The sequence below is a fragment of the Periplaneta americana genome, chromosome 10, assembly GCF_040183065.1.
Source record: "Periplaneta americana isolate PAMFEO1 chromosome 10, P.americana_PAMFEO1_priV1, whole genome shotgun sequence".
NCBI lineage: Eukaryota > Metazoa > Arthropoda > Insecta > Blattodea > Blattidae > Periplaneta > Periplaneta americana.
In genome coordinates, this window is record NC_091126.1 from 1,148,551 (window position 1) to 1,164,203 (window position 15,653).

Consider the following 15,653-nt stretch of genomic DNA (forward strand, 5'->3'; position numbering starts at 1 on the left):
AGCGACTGTGTGTACGTGGTAGAGTAATGTCCTGGCATAGTGCATGTTGCGCAAAGCGACTGTGTGACATGGTAGAGTAATGTCCTGGCATAGTGCATGTTGCGCGAAGCGACTGTGTGTACGTGGTAGAGTAATGTCCTGGCATAGTTCATGTTGCGCGAAGCGACTGTGTGTACGTGGTAGAGTAATGTCCTGGCATAGTGCATGTTGCGCGAAGCGACTGTATGACATGGTAGAGTAATGTCCTGGCATAGTGCATGTTGCGCGAAGCGACTGTGTGATGTGGTAGAGTAATGTCCTGGCATAGTTCATGTTGCGCGAAGCAACTGTGTGACGTGGTAGAGTAATGTCCTGGCATAGTGCATGTTGCGCGAAGCGACTGTGTGTACGTGGTAGAGTAATGTCCTGGCATAGTTCATGTTGCGCGAAGCGACTGTGTGACGTGGTAGAGTAATGTCCTGGCATAGTGCATGTTGCGCGAAGCGACTGTGTGACGTGGTAGAGTAATGTCCTGGCATAGTGCATGTTGCGCGAAGCGACTGTGTGACGTGGTAGAGTAATGTCCTGGCATAGTGCATGTTGCGCGAAGCGACTGTGTGACGTGGTAGAGTAATGTCCTGGCATAGTGCATGTTGCGCGAAGCGACTGTGTGACGTGGTAGAGTAATGTCCTGGCATAGTGCATGTTGCGCGAAGCGACTGTGTGACATGGTAGAGTAATGTCCTGGCATAGTGCATGTTGCGCGAAGCGACTGTGTGTACGTGGTAGAGTAATGTTCTGGCATAGTGCATGTTGCGCGAAGCGACTGTGTGTACGTGGTAGAGTAATGTTCTGGCATAGTGCATGTTGCGCGAAGCGACTGTGTGTACGTGGTAGAGTAATGTCCTGGCATAGTGCATGTTGCGCGAAGTGACTGTGTGTACGTGGTAGAGTAATGTCCTGGCATAGTTCATGTTGCGCGAAGCGACTGTGTGACGTGGTAGAGTAATGTCCTGGCATAGTTCATGTTGCGCGAAGCGACTGTGTGACGTGGTAGAGTAATGTCCTGGCATAGTGCATGTTGCGCGAAGCGACTGTGTGACGTGGTAGAGTAATGTCCTGGCATAGTGCATGTTGCGCGAAGCGACTGTGTGTACGTGGTAGAGTAATGTCCTGGCATAGTTCATGTTGCGCGAAGCGACTGTGTGACGTGGTAGAGTAATGTCCTGGCATAGTGCATGTTGCGCGAAGCGACTGTGTGACGTGGTAGAGTAATGTCCTGGCATAGTGCATGTTGCGCGAAGCGACTGTGTGACGTGGTAGAGTAATGTCCTGGCATAGTGCATGTTGCGCGAAGCGACTGTGTGACGTGGTAGAGTAATGTCCTGGCATAGTGCATGTTGCGCGAAGCGACTGTGTGACGTGGTAGAGTAATGTCCTGGCATAGTGCATGTTGCGCGAAGCGACTGTGTGTACGTGGTAGAGTAATGTCCTGGCATAGTGCATGTTGCGCGAAGCGACTGTGTGTACGTGGTAGAGTAATGTTCTGGCATAGTTCATGTTGCGCGAAGCGACTGTGTGTACGTGGTAGAGTAATGTTCTGGCATAGTGCATGTTGCGCGAAGCGACTGTGTGTACGTGGTAGAGTAATGTTCTGGCATAGTGCATGTTGCGCGAAGCGACTGTGTGTACGTGGTAGAGTAATGTCCTGGCATAGTGCATGTTGCGCGAAGCGACTGTGTGTACGTGGTAGAGTAATGTCCTGGCATAGTTCATGTTGCGCGAAGCGACTGTGTGTACGTGGTAGAGTAATGTCCTGGCATAGTGCATGTTGCGCGAAGCGACTGTGTGTACGTGATAGAGTAATGTCCTGGCATAGTGCATGTTGTGCGAAGCGACTGTGTGTACGTGGTAGAGTAATGTCCTGGCATAGTGCATGCACTAGCGGAATTTCCCGAGTGCTCTCAGTAGCTTTGTTGCATTGGTTGAAAGTGGACGTTCCTTTTCCAGCTCCCGCCACGTGAAGTGCGGACAGTGATAAAGTTTTTGAATGCACAGGGCATAGCGCCAATTGAAATTGATCGTCAGCTGTCAGCTGAGCCTAACGTCATGAGCAAGCAGATGGTGTGTTGCTCCACAAGGTCGTCTGTGATGATGGTTGGCCTCCCACTGCGCTCCTCGTCATGCACATTTTGGTGTCCTGCTGAAAATTGTCTACAGCAGCAACGCACCATCTGCTTGCCCATAGACCTGGCACAGCTGACGATCAATTTCAATCTGTGCTATGCCCTGTGCATTCAAAAACTTTATCACTGACCGCACTTCATGTGGCGGGAGCTGGAATAGGAACGTCCATCTTCAACCAATGCAACGTAGCTACTGAGAGCACTCGGGAAGTTCTGTTAGCGCATGCGCCATGCCAGGACATTACTCTATCACGTATACGCAGTTGCTTCGCGCAGCATATGGTTTGCTATCTGTGGGACGAGTGGGAAAGTTACTTTATGGACGCGCCTCGTACTGCATGATGTATTACATTATGTTTCATTGTTCCATAACAGCGTTATTATAGGACACAAGATTGTTGGAGGCAAGCATGAGCAGCTTTGAGTTTCCACGAATTTCGAAATGGGCCACATCTTAACAATGAACACGTGCTATATTTATGCTTTATTATATTTTCACAGGAAAACTAATTTCGATAAAAATTTATTTTGAATATATAAATGTTGCTTCATATCTCCTGAGGTTTAAAATATGTTCGTATGTGTAAAAAAAAAAAAAAAAAAAAAAAAAAACATAAACGAAAAATGTATAAGTGAAATAAATTAACATGCAAAGTATAGCAATTTTGCCACGACTTCAGAAAAAGAAAATATAAGTGAGAAACATTTAAAAGAAGTTTTACTGTATAATGCTTTTAATTCATTGATTTTTTCGCATATGATACATGGCACCATCATTGAACCTCTTGAGGTGAAGGTAAGGAGAAGGCTAGGGCTTACCTGTTTTCATTGGCTAGTGAAGAAAAGATAAGAGTGTAGATTTTTATTGGTTAAAATAGGATGTGAGAATTATATAAAAATTGGGGAAAAGGGAAATTCACCTTACTGTCTTATGTATTGAGCCTTTCGACAATTTCCAATTGAGAAAACATTTTCCTATTGCAACCGAAGTTATTCTCTGGAAAAATATGACAAAACGACAATGATAGGAGTGGGATTGCTACTCTGTGACAGGTGGATAACCAAATCAGAGGAAAGTTGTACTTGGACTTAAAATTGACTGAAATAACACTAATGTGATTTTTTAGAAACTCATTCACCAAGAATTACACTCTAAATAAGTAAATATGAGTATTTTCGTTTCATATAACAACCTAGAAAATCTCCCTATTTGATTGCTTATACTGCAGTGAAGTTAATATCACCCAAGGAGTCAAAGGAGCCTCTAATAACAAATTTAGTGTCCTGGACATATGTGAAGGGATCATATGACACTGTTTAAAAATATAATCTACTAAGGGCTGGTTTCTAGAATGTATGATTTCTATTACATAGCTTTATCCAATGGATAAGTGTTGCCAAAATGTGAGATAGCGTTTATCCAATGTATAAACCTTTGGATAGCTTATCCCTGAAAAATGAAGGGATAACTATTTATCCACTGAATAAGTTATACAATATGGCGGAAGTGTAAATATTACAAATTACTATTAAATATTGTATTAATAGCAAGATGAACATTTCTTCATCATTATCTTCCTCGTCAGAAGAAGAAATGTTAATGTCGATATGACAGCGACAATTTCGTGACCGAAATAACCCTTTTCATGTACAGGGTTAGTTAGAAGTTCCGCACCATCTAAATAACTTTTGAAGCATATGGTTCAGTGACATGAAACTTGGTGTGTAGGGATAACCATATACTAAGAAGTCAATAATGGTATTACCGAGTTTTTCTACTTCCAGTTTAACCAGAAGTAACTCCAACTTATTTTATTTTTGAATAATGCTCATTAAGAGCTTTTCAAAAAGTACCCACACTTGATAACTTCTGTTCAAATTAAATGTTGCTAAATCAAGAAAACAGAAAAGTGTAGGTCTAACGAATAATACTGTACAAGTAAAATGCTGCTTTTGTTTTCACTGTGATTTGACTGTCCTTTGTTTATATCCATGGAATACTGGTAAAACGCTTCTTTTGTTTGCTGTAATTTGATTGTCCATTGTTTATATCCTTGGAAATATGTTTATTGATATAGACATCTTATTTAAGGAATTGAATCTGACATTCTAGTGTGTTAAATAATTCTGTCTGATATTGAGTGAAAGGGAAAGAATTCAAGAACTCAAATTTTAATGATTATTGGCTATGGAGACAGACAACAATCTCATCTAGAGGCAGCAAATATATTTAATGGTATGCATCCAGATCGCAATCCAATTCCACATACAACAGTGACAAGGTTCGTAAGGAAATTCACTGAAACTGGAAGCATAAAGGACTAATCAAGATCAGGTCACCCGAAAAGTGCAACTGATGATAATACTTCATTTGATGTTCTCCTCCGTGTGTAAGAAAATCCAGAAGTATCTACTACAAATTTGGCGTTAGAATCTAATATAAACCAAAGTTCCGTGATGAAAATCCTTAAAAGTGCCAATGCTGGGTAACTTTCGGTGTTGGACCTCGGACTCATTTCACTGGCAGTATCACCTTCATCTCATTCAGATGCTAAATAACCTAAGCTGTTGACAAAGCATTGTAAAATAACCTACTACAGTTCAAGCCCCACACAATTTGGTTCGAAACATCGCAGATATGGATGTAACACTGTAAGAAACATGCCCTCTGGTATACTGTACTGTACCACTTTCAAGCAATAATGGGGGGAGGAGGTAAATGATGTTCCCCATAACCCCATTATATGGGGAGTCTATGGTTTTGCTTTGCCTCCCCCCCCCCCCCCAACAAGGAAACTGCTCTCTGTCCGCCTACGGCTCTACTATATTATCATCCAAGAAACCATAAACCTAAATCATATCTGCGTATTCTGCAATTGAAAATCTAAATGGCATCTTGAAGGTGCTGTTAACTGTCAAACTATGATGAATGACTGATACAAATTCGAGTCATTTGTCTCTTGAAAGGCGGTGAATGAAACTACACGTACTACAAAAACTTTGAAGTCAAAAGTCCATGATGTCAGAGCATTGTGACGTCATAGGACACCTATGCAAGTAAACAGGCATGCAGGGTTCACAGTAGATAACTTAATTAAATGGAAAAATAGATGTAGATCTGTAATCATTGCAAATAGGACCCGTACTGAAGTTTTGTACAAGTTTGGGGTGCAGTCTTAGTTACTTTCAGCGTTCCACAAGAATTTCTAGAATATACAGAATAAGTAACGAGATGAAGGTTCAAAATTAAATCAGTAATAGACTTCATAACAAACAAGCAGCTAAAATGGTGTGGACACGTGAAAAGAATGGCAGAGCATAAATTGCCAAAGAAAATACTGCAATGGTTTCCACGTGGTAGGAAAGGAAGGGAACGATCTAATATTACATGGAAGGAAAGAATTTTCAGTAGGAGCTGGAGAATGAGGTAGGATGTTGGGTAAAAGCAACATAACTTCAGTTGGGCTCTGCAGATGTTAATCTTGTATAACCTGTTACATAAAATCAGGTGATTAAACTCTTCGTAAAACATAAAGCATTTAACTATATATATTTTAGTGTCATGCATTACAGATGCTATGTTCAGTTCAAGTTTGTCAAGTATGGCAAAGTCCGTTATTCACTGATGTTTGCTCTGCAGGAGGAGGCCTGTCATGTTTGTTCTACCTTGATATAAATATATTCGCTGCCCTTCACAGCCATCCCTTTTTTGTTTTAACTGGTTAAGGATTTTGGTACAGATCTTGCTATTAGTTTTTCATATGAAATAAGACGAATTTTTTAATGTCTTGGTTGCCTGTCTCATGTTCGAACATTGCAGGACAGACCTTCAAAAAATGGACTTCTTCTTCTTCTTCTTCTTCTTCTTCTTCTTCTTCTTCTTCTTCTTCTTCTTCTTCTTCTTCTTCTTCTTCTTCTTCTTCACAACAGCCTTCTTAGGCCAAAACCACACCAATAATTCTTGTCTATTGACTCCTATCCCATGCTTTTATTTTCCCTTTGCTTTCTTGGAAATTTCAAAATATGAAGTCTGGTAACCCCGAGTTGAAATATTAGAACCTGAATGTAACTGTGTTATATGAATAGATACAATGTCTAATTTTTAACCCACTCTCCTTTGTAGTTTCAGTGTTGCAATTCATTTACGAAATAATTACTTTACTCTATGTATTTCTGTCGTTGACACGAATATTCAATTAATTTTTTTATTCTGTTAATTTTCTTCAATAATAAAAATATAACATTTGTTTGTAAAATAGTAACGGCTTATTTTTTTTTGTCTCGGGATATTTCTCTTATATTCCTCTTAACTACTGTCTCATCTCGTATGTTAGATAGTAGAAAATGCCCAGGGTGTCTGACTCAAGCCGTTCATAAATTGTTTTAGGCATCATGCACAACATGACTAGGGGTGGACACTTTTCGTGGTTTTAATTCACTAATTCGCAGTGCTTATATTTTAGTTTTAATAATGATTGCAAACAGTTAAAAATAATAAATAAACATAGATGGATGGACTGATTAATGTATTGATTCATATGTTGTGTTTGAGGAAAGAAACATTCATTTCTGATACGCAGATCTCTCAAGACAGTTCATGGCTCTCAGCTAGAATAATGAGTTCTATGTATATTTCAACTCCCTGTAAGGGTTCGATCTCCGGTTCTTCTTTTCATACTCTTTAATTTCGAACTCCGGTTCTAGGTGAGTCTATATTCTAGAATGTTCTAGATAAAACTACTTTAAAATGGAAAAATGTTATCTATGAAGCATCTTATGAACCAAAATGTTCCACGGAAGTGCCTGTAAAAGCTCGAATCCTGCCTTTGGTAATCATTCACGTTTCGAATCTCTGAAACTCGTGACAGCAAAAGTGAAATATAGCGAGGGAAGAATGAATATAATATGTTCCAGCAAGCAGAATATGTCAATATGGTCTAATTCTATGTGAGTTATCATCGATGTATGTCATAGACCATTCTGAATCCACGTTTTTATTGTTTTACCCAGGTTATGACGTTCTGATGGTAGTGTCGTTAGAAGTGACATACTCAAAATATCTTCAAATGAATTAGTAAATTGTGTTAAAACTCTATGCTGTCTGTTCTTTAAAGATACTTTTTTTTTTTGTTAGGTCCGTTAGTTATTCCGAGTGAAATAAAACAAATTAATCTGTGAGACAAGAGATAACTTTAACATTAAGAAATAATATTGGGACTATAAGAAGAGCAAGTGATTCAATAAAACACTATCCAATGATAAACGCGACTGTAAGAAACATTGCAAAGCTGAAAGAAAATAAATAATTAACAGATGAACTGCACATCATTATCATACAAAGACATTAACATGGACGTTAATGTACACCCAGCGAAACTATTAAATACATTCCACATTCTGGATTGGACTGTCTAAGCAAAACTGAACGGATTACATCAGACACCCTGTATAAGGAAAATAAATATCCAGGGTATTACATTAATATGTATTTTTTGTTTTTTTGTTTTGCAGCTGCATGAAGCAGTGTTGGAACTCTTAGTGAAGTTATGTTAAATTGCAAAAGAATTTGATCAAACCCATCTTGTTATAAATAATATTGTATATGGTATGAATACTTGTAAGCATGGATGTCCAGATTTTTAGTTCTTCTTATATATTAATTGAATGATAGATATACATCTTCATGAGATGAAATGGCTGAAACACGCATTAATTTGTATAATTGTATTAGTAATTAAGATTTATCTGAATATTTAATTTCAGATATTTTCATAGCAACGTTGTTGCATCCTTTGTGTTGGTATAATAGTGAAGCCAACACGATAATACTGAATCATCCTTAAGTTCTTAAATATTTGATAAATTTTACTAACAGAAAATGTTACACATCTTGTTTCATGAACATAACCTAACATAGAGTAGTGTGTTTAAAGGTATTGTTAAATGAAGATGTCACCCTTAAGAAACATTGCCAGTCTTGTTTGAAGTATCATGTTACTTACACGTATAATTTGGCAAGCAGCAAGATTGAAATAGTCAACGTGAAACTTTGAGTGTTAAGTGGTGACATATTTATTGGTGATATACATCAGACATACACAAATATTCACAATTGTCATATGGCACTTCATTGTTTATCTGTTGACTTGTCATCAGTCATTTGAATGCCATACATGTCCAGACTATAAAAACTTGAAAATTGGGACAAATTGTTTGTGGTAAGAGCAAACATAAAATTAGTAATATGGGAATAATTTGTATACATTGTAGTCAAAATAAATTTCTTTGCAACATAAGACTTTTCAAACAAGGGTTGGATAATCCATCATCAGTAGCGCACAGATAGACAAAATGCTCAGACAAATTGTGTTTACCTGAACTGTTGCGAATAATGTTCCTTGAGAACCTTCAAACACTGGAGTTGAAGCGCACTTCGTTGCTGTACTTAGAGTGCAATTATTTCTTTGTAGTTTTCTAACATAATACCATTAGAGAAATATGTGTTCATGGAGCTGTGACATTTGTGAGCTGTTACATTAACTCGGAAAGAAAAATTATTGAAATTGTTTGTTTAATCAATTTTCTGTAATTGTGGAGAGGGGGTGGGGAAAATCCATCACTGACATGAAAGGAGAATATTTAAGTAATGGTGAATTACATATAACTCCATAACCACTTTTAATAATAATAGTAATAATTTAAATAAATACAAATTTTTAAGTAGTTAATACTTTTTAGTATTGAATAATGACGCAATTTCTTTCCAGTCTCAAGATGAACTCATTCCAACAATTATAAGTTCGTGTCTTTATCCTTCGTCACTATTTCTCAGAGCCTCATCTATTTATAGTATGGTTCAATAATCACTTTTCTCTTTTTATTTTTAGTCGTCTGAAAATAATTTAATAATAAGGATAAAGGGCATTTTGAACATTCAGCATGTGGTAAATTATTGTGTAAGAGAAAATTGACTTTTGTGCCTACTTCTCTAAAAATACACAAGATATCCATATATCTAGGAAAGGAATTGCAAAATTTATATCCTTACGTCGACAAAATTTGCTTAAGTTTCTCTGTAATTCTGATACCAGTAGTTCTTCATGGCACTGAATGACACTATCCCAGGAACAATTGAATCGCTTATTTCAGAAACCAGTCAAGCGCCAATTTAACCAGTTGTGGGGAAATAAAAAAACTATCTAGCATCAAAATAAATGGTTTGGTAGTGGTTTTAATATTTTTTTGCTGAAAGTAGTATATATTTCAGTACTTTTATTTAAGGAAAATTATTTTGTGCGTTTTAACTTAGCAGTAAAAAATACAAAAAAGTTTTTCGCTTGAATGGTTTCTGCAACAAACATATTTTTATGGCATAATTCTCGAATTGTTTAGGATTTTTTAAAGGAAATGTGTAATGTCTTTAGGGGTAGTATTTTCAAGCAATAACTGACAAATTCTCCCTAATCTGTTATGTGAAATACCATGGATTTTCATAAACACATTCTTGCAAACATGTTTCAGTACACCACCAGTCCTTAAATTATAATTGTAAGAATGAGATCTTTTAAAAGTGCCTTCATTAACATTTTCGTTGCCTAACTCTTGCTCTGGACCTTGCTTTTACGTATACGCTTAACTTCAGTAACCTCAACCAAAGTCTGAATATAGGTATTTTAAGAGTTTCTATTTTCAAGAGAATGAAAATACCTTCATGTTTTAATTATCACTTCCTCATTAATGTTTAAATCACATTTCGCATTGCACTTGCAAGTGAGAATGTTGGACCTGCTTTTCTGAGGTACTTCCCTGCCAGAATAAGAAACATAGCCTTCACCTTTTATCCTTGCATTGCGAATAGTATTACGTTTATAAGCATTTTCGTTTACCACTCCTTGTTTCCTTTTAGGTACAGGTTCGTCTTCCGAACTTTGAGATATTTCACTACGATATAGGTCTATTGCAATTACTAAAAAAACACTACGCTAACCACAAAACACTTTTTCACTCAGTTGGTCACAAAACTATGAACACAAAATGTATCTGCAGTTTACTGCAGAAACCAGCCAAGCACTGTCGTTTGACTGGTTTCTGACCTAAACACGAAATTCAACGTAATGCCTGGCCATTACAGGACGGTGGCATTTGACTGTTTTCAGCACTAAAATGTACGTATACCCTTATAGAACATTATTCCGCCATTAACTCATTTTTTCTTGTTTTGGCATTTGACTGGTTTCTGAAATAAGCGATTGAATTACAAAACTTGATTCTTTTGTATACTGAATATAAATGGCTGCAAATCATGAATTATGATGATATGGTCACTGTTTTAACAAGATTGCAGAATAGCACTTCCTGATGCAAGTTAAGTCTGTTAAAAGAAAACTGTCGCTTCTCTACATTTATCCAACTCACCCAATAGGTGGTCCAGCTTCTTGTAGCTCATGTCCTCTTTCAAGAGTTTTATTTTTGATAAAAGTCTCCTTTTTTCCTATCCTCTCACACTTGAGTTCCATGTGAACACAGCATACATGAGGATTTCCAAGCTTCTCTTCATCTCCAAACAGCGACCAATTTCTGTGTCAGAGGTTGTATAATATCTGAAGTTAAATAAAAAAGTTACATGACCTTAAAAGGTTCTGCTGCCTGCTGTACCACCAGATTCAATGAATGTGCAGAATAAGGGAGACAAATATTTTTAATTTGTTGCTGAAGGCCGTGTTCGCAGCATTATCATATTTTGTCCTCTGCAATCTGAGAGTTTCAAGATCGCCTAGAACTTCTTTGGCTAACTTACTTATAAATGGCTTTTAAGGAACCCGCAGGTTCATTGCTGCCCTCTCATAAGCCCGCCATCAGTCCCTATCCTGTGCAAGATTAATCCAGTCTTTATCATCATATCCCACCTCCCTCTAGCTATGGGAATAAATCCAAGAACCCTTTCTATAGACTGATCATCTTGCAGAACGTGCCTGAGTATGATCTAGGTGAAGAGTTAATGGTTAGTATCCTGTGCTTCTTTTACTGTGTTTTTCAAAACTGACTTCCTCATTAATTTAGTGATAGTGAAGTGTGGCCTTTCTTATAAAAGCAGGTCACACTCTGCAATTACCTCCAGAAACATCATCAATATCTCAAAAGGAAAGACCACTTTCAGACTAGTACCATTCCTTTTAGTACATTTTCAAGTACTGTACTGTAGTTACTTCTTGATCGTAATGTGCAATAAGATTTCGATCAATCCTTTCCAATACCTGAGCCCTCTTTTTCATTGAAATAATACATGATATACGATTTTAAAAATTCTCATGCTCTGTAATAGGTTCACTTCCATGTTTTCAATTGAAATACCAAAAATTGCAAAGAAACATACACCTCCATATACTCTCGTCTCCACAAGTAAAGAACCCTGGTCTCACACCACTTCTGCACAGATGACAGTGATTGACAGGCCAGTTAGGGGAAGCTGTTACCATGTTTGCTCTTGGCTGGACTCTTTAAATGTATTTTCTTTTGCAACTGGTTGGATTCTTTCAAAAATGGAAAATTCACAACACAGCATTCTCGGCAGTCTCCTGGAGGTATCTTTGTCCACAGTTTCACTAATTGGGGGAGCGTATCAGTCAGATTTATGGCTTCCTGAACCCAACCCTGCAACGAAGGTTCTTTACTTGTGAAACCAAGAGTAAGCGACAAGGGACACAGAAAAGAGAACCACTCACTACTGGTAGAGTCTAAAAGATATCACCTCGAAATAGATTTCCCATTTACTAGTCATACAAATAATGATTTAAAGAAGTACCTCCAACGATCACTGTCCTGTCTCTTCATTGGTCTGAAGTTCTTTTACAGCATGAGTAGTGATAAGTTATTACACCATGTGAATACTGAGCATCATCTAAGAGTGAGGAGATATTCACTTCATTGTAACACCTTCACTAACTTGGAAATACGATTTTAAATTTTTTTTTATCTTGTTAAAATTTAAGTTTTGACCTTTATTCATTTTTAGTCACAATTGGAAGTTTGTGCATCTTAACTTACCATTTATTTTTTGTTGACGAAATTTTCTCACTGCCGAAACTTCCAGAATCGCCATGGAGTCCATTGAGCCTCCTGTTAAATTGAGTGGGCCCTACTGGGTGTAGATGGACTGTGATGCCGAGGTCATGAAAGATGGAACTCTGCACCTTCTTGACCACATTTCATTCCCCCCCCCCCTATTTCATTTATTGTATTTCATAGATCTTACGTTAGCAATGAAGCTTTAAGTTGTGGAACAAGTCAAAAAGTTTACATTATTACAATTTTACCATTTTTTGGCGAGGTGTAGTAAGGTTAGGTGAGGTGCCTAGCCTAGTCTAATAGTTGCAGATTATGATTGTCTGATTCACTCAACATTCCGTATATAAGTACCGTATCTGATATACTACCATTTGCATTTTTCATTTTATTAGAGAGAAAACAAGATGTGACAATGCAGAATGCTACAGATGACTGTTAAGTCAATAATGTAAATTGAGAAGGTACACAGAGGTATTATAAGAACATGGATTTTTACCAACTAAAATACACTGTTAACACAATGGAATGCAAAATGATTCTTGACTGTGTAATTGATTAACTAAAAATTTGGGTAGGAAAACTAGTCTTTTTCAACTTAGCAGCGCAGGAAATATGAAAGAGAGAAAACCCTGTCCAACGAGGTTGAAGTGAACTGTTTATACAAAGATCACATAAATATATAGTTGTTACAGTACAGAACATAGCAAACAAATTAAACAGTTACTTTTACAGAGGGAATACACAGCTTAATAATTGGAATATTATTAATATTGTGTGCAACAAAGAAGTGTGATATAGTTACAACCAATCTTTCTGAAATAAAACCTCTACATGTACGAAAGTATTTGACCAGCGATTCTTTTTCATAATATATGGCACATAATTTTTAACATCTAACAGATTAAGTATAAAATAAATTTGCCACCCAGGGCCATAACCCTGGCTGACCCATGTGTAAATATGTCCCTGCCTCTTCTACAGAGTTTATATATTACCTGGAGTGCAGCTATGGCAAGAAAACTGCGTCAGTATGTTGTTCCATTCTGTTTTATTGATATATGATGGACACAAATGCCACATTGATACAAGGCTCATTGAAGCAGCTGTAGAAGAAAATGTCACTATTCTCACACTAGCCACTTTCTCCAACCATTGGTGTGGGATGCTGAGCTTGTGCAGTGGCAGAATTGAGCTTTCCAAACTCATGGGAGAAGCTTGACTCAATATAAATGTATGTATGTAAGTGTTTTAGTGTGTATAGACATGTCTCTTCATTTGTTTTCCATTGTACTGTGTATCACTCAACAGTCTTACTTGGATTAAAATTTATTTCATGAATTGATTTTGTATTATAAGCTCTTTAGGACTTACCTAATTTGTCAAAAAAATATTAATTCTACCTCGCGAGGGTTAATATTTAATAACTCCTGGTCAAATACACATATTTAAATAAAACGAAAACTGACTAATTCAAGAAAAGGAGCTGTATACACTTACCCCAGGATAATTCCATGAAAATACAGTATGACGCAAAACATTAATATCTCCAAATTTGTCAAAAATTGTACATTCAACTCTTTATATATATATATATGTGTGTGTGTGTGTGTGCGTGCGTGCGTGCGTGCGTGCGTGCGTGCGTGCGTGCGCAAATACTAAATTAATGTTCATGGGTTTAAGACTGTAAACAGTTCTCAAATCAGAAATTGGAATAGAAAATATCAATGATTTAATGCTGAAAATACATATATATATATATATATATATATATATATATATATCGTGTACAAAATTATGTTTGCTACAGCTACCATTTAAATGTAATGGACAGTTAAAATACTTTTATTTGAGCACATAGGCCTATTTTCAATTTGTTTTCTGACCATAAGAATAAATTCATTTTTTTTATTAATTATTTATTTATTTATTTTTTTTTTTAAGATATTGTTAGATAGCTTACAAAAGAGGTTATTAAGATACTATAATTCAGTGCAGTTCTGAAAATTGTGTTTAAAGAAATTTAAAAATATATTTAAGAAGCGCCATTACATAAAATCGAATACTTCAATTCACATAAGAAAAACCTTTTTCTTTAGGCTGTCAAATTTTCATAATGGGACTTTCAAAAATAAGGAAGTTATAAATTAAAGTAACTCACCATGTAAAAGGTGATCCATGCTGCTGCATCACTGTGACAAGTGTCTCTGCATTGGCGACTGGTGCACGTCACACATCTGAGATTTCAACTAGTTTCGGTACTTCTTGTGAAGCAGAATAGGATTTTATTGTTAACTTTCCATTAACTGGAATCACACAGTGAACACTTCTTGTTCTGTGAACAGTCTTGAGGCTGGCAAATCTTTGAGAATTTAGATTTGTAAGTACTTCTTCATGTTCTTCAATGAATGTGAATGAAACCATGACTATCTGTACATTGCATTTTCACCATTCATACAGTTGTTTAGGAGTTGAAATTAGAGTTCCTTGCAGAGAGTCACTTCATTCTACCCCCTACACCGTCACTGGGTCCTTTACCATGACTAGTTGCAAAGAAATGCTACTTCGCAGGTATTTGAAAATCGTGTTCATGATTGAGTAGATTAACTTTTTTTTTTTGGCTAGCTGCTCGGTTACTAAAATAATATATTTTACATATTTTGGTATGTGTTTGTTTCATCACTTTCCTTTGAAAAACATTAACTGTTGCACTATTGTGAACTAAGTATTCCGAAATTACTAAAAACAAAGGTTCTCTAAATCACCACCAACTGAATTTCTGTAATATACTGTGAATGGGTGTATTGATGCTTGAAAGGTACTCCAGTGATAACCTTGTGTAGCATCCTGAATAATGAAACTGTAATTCTCTGAAAAATCACCAGTGATAATGAACTCGCCAGGCTTTATTTAATTTTTCAGCTGCTTTAAATAATTTGCTTGGGACTTTGCAATGAAGTTGTGTATCTTGAATTTTTTAAGCCAACCAATGAAGTTATTAATGAAATTTACAGAGTCACTTTTCACTAAAATCATATTGGCCCTGTCTGTTGCCGTCCATTTCTTATACTTAAGTTCTTCAACTAAATTTCTCTGTAACAGTGACATCAATATTTCTCACAGATTTTCACTACTGGGACATTTTTTTTGCAATTACTGAGATAACAATTTGGTGATGGGTTATTGCAGATCATTTTCAGCATTAAATCATTGATATTTTCTATTCCACTTTCTGATATAAGAACTGTTTACGGTCTTAAACTCATGAACATTAATTTAGTATTTTCACATATAGTGCAAACACAAACGTGTGTCCGTGGTTGCCCAGCCTAATCGCAATCTTTCAGTCTCAGAGACACAAATCGCGAAAATCCAATTTTACAATTTGGTTGCCTTACCTATTAATTTGAGAAAAATTACTTCCAG

General features: G+C 36.6%; 1 protein-coding gene across 4 annotated transcripts in view; it reads left to right on the forward strand.

Annotated features, from left to right (window-relative positions):
* Pgm1 (phosphoglucose mutase 1) overlaps positions 1-15,653 on the forward strand; it is a 148,061-nt gene that overhangs the window by 98,315 nt on the left and 34,093 nt on the right. Inside the window, exon 12 of one of the 4 annotated variants that reach the window (XM_069836681.1) lies at positions 7,677-13,572. The exons of the other annotated variants lie outside the window; for them this stretch is intronic. The gene's annotated coding sequence lies outside the window, so the exon portion shown is untranslated. Of the gene's footprint in view, positions 1-7,676; positions 13,573-15,653 lie in introns of those variants that run through there. 4 annotated transcript variants of the gene reach the window in all.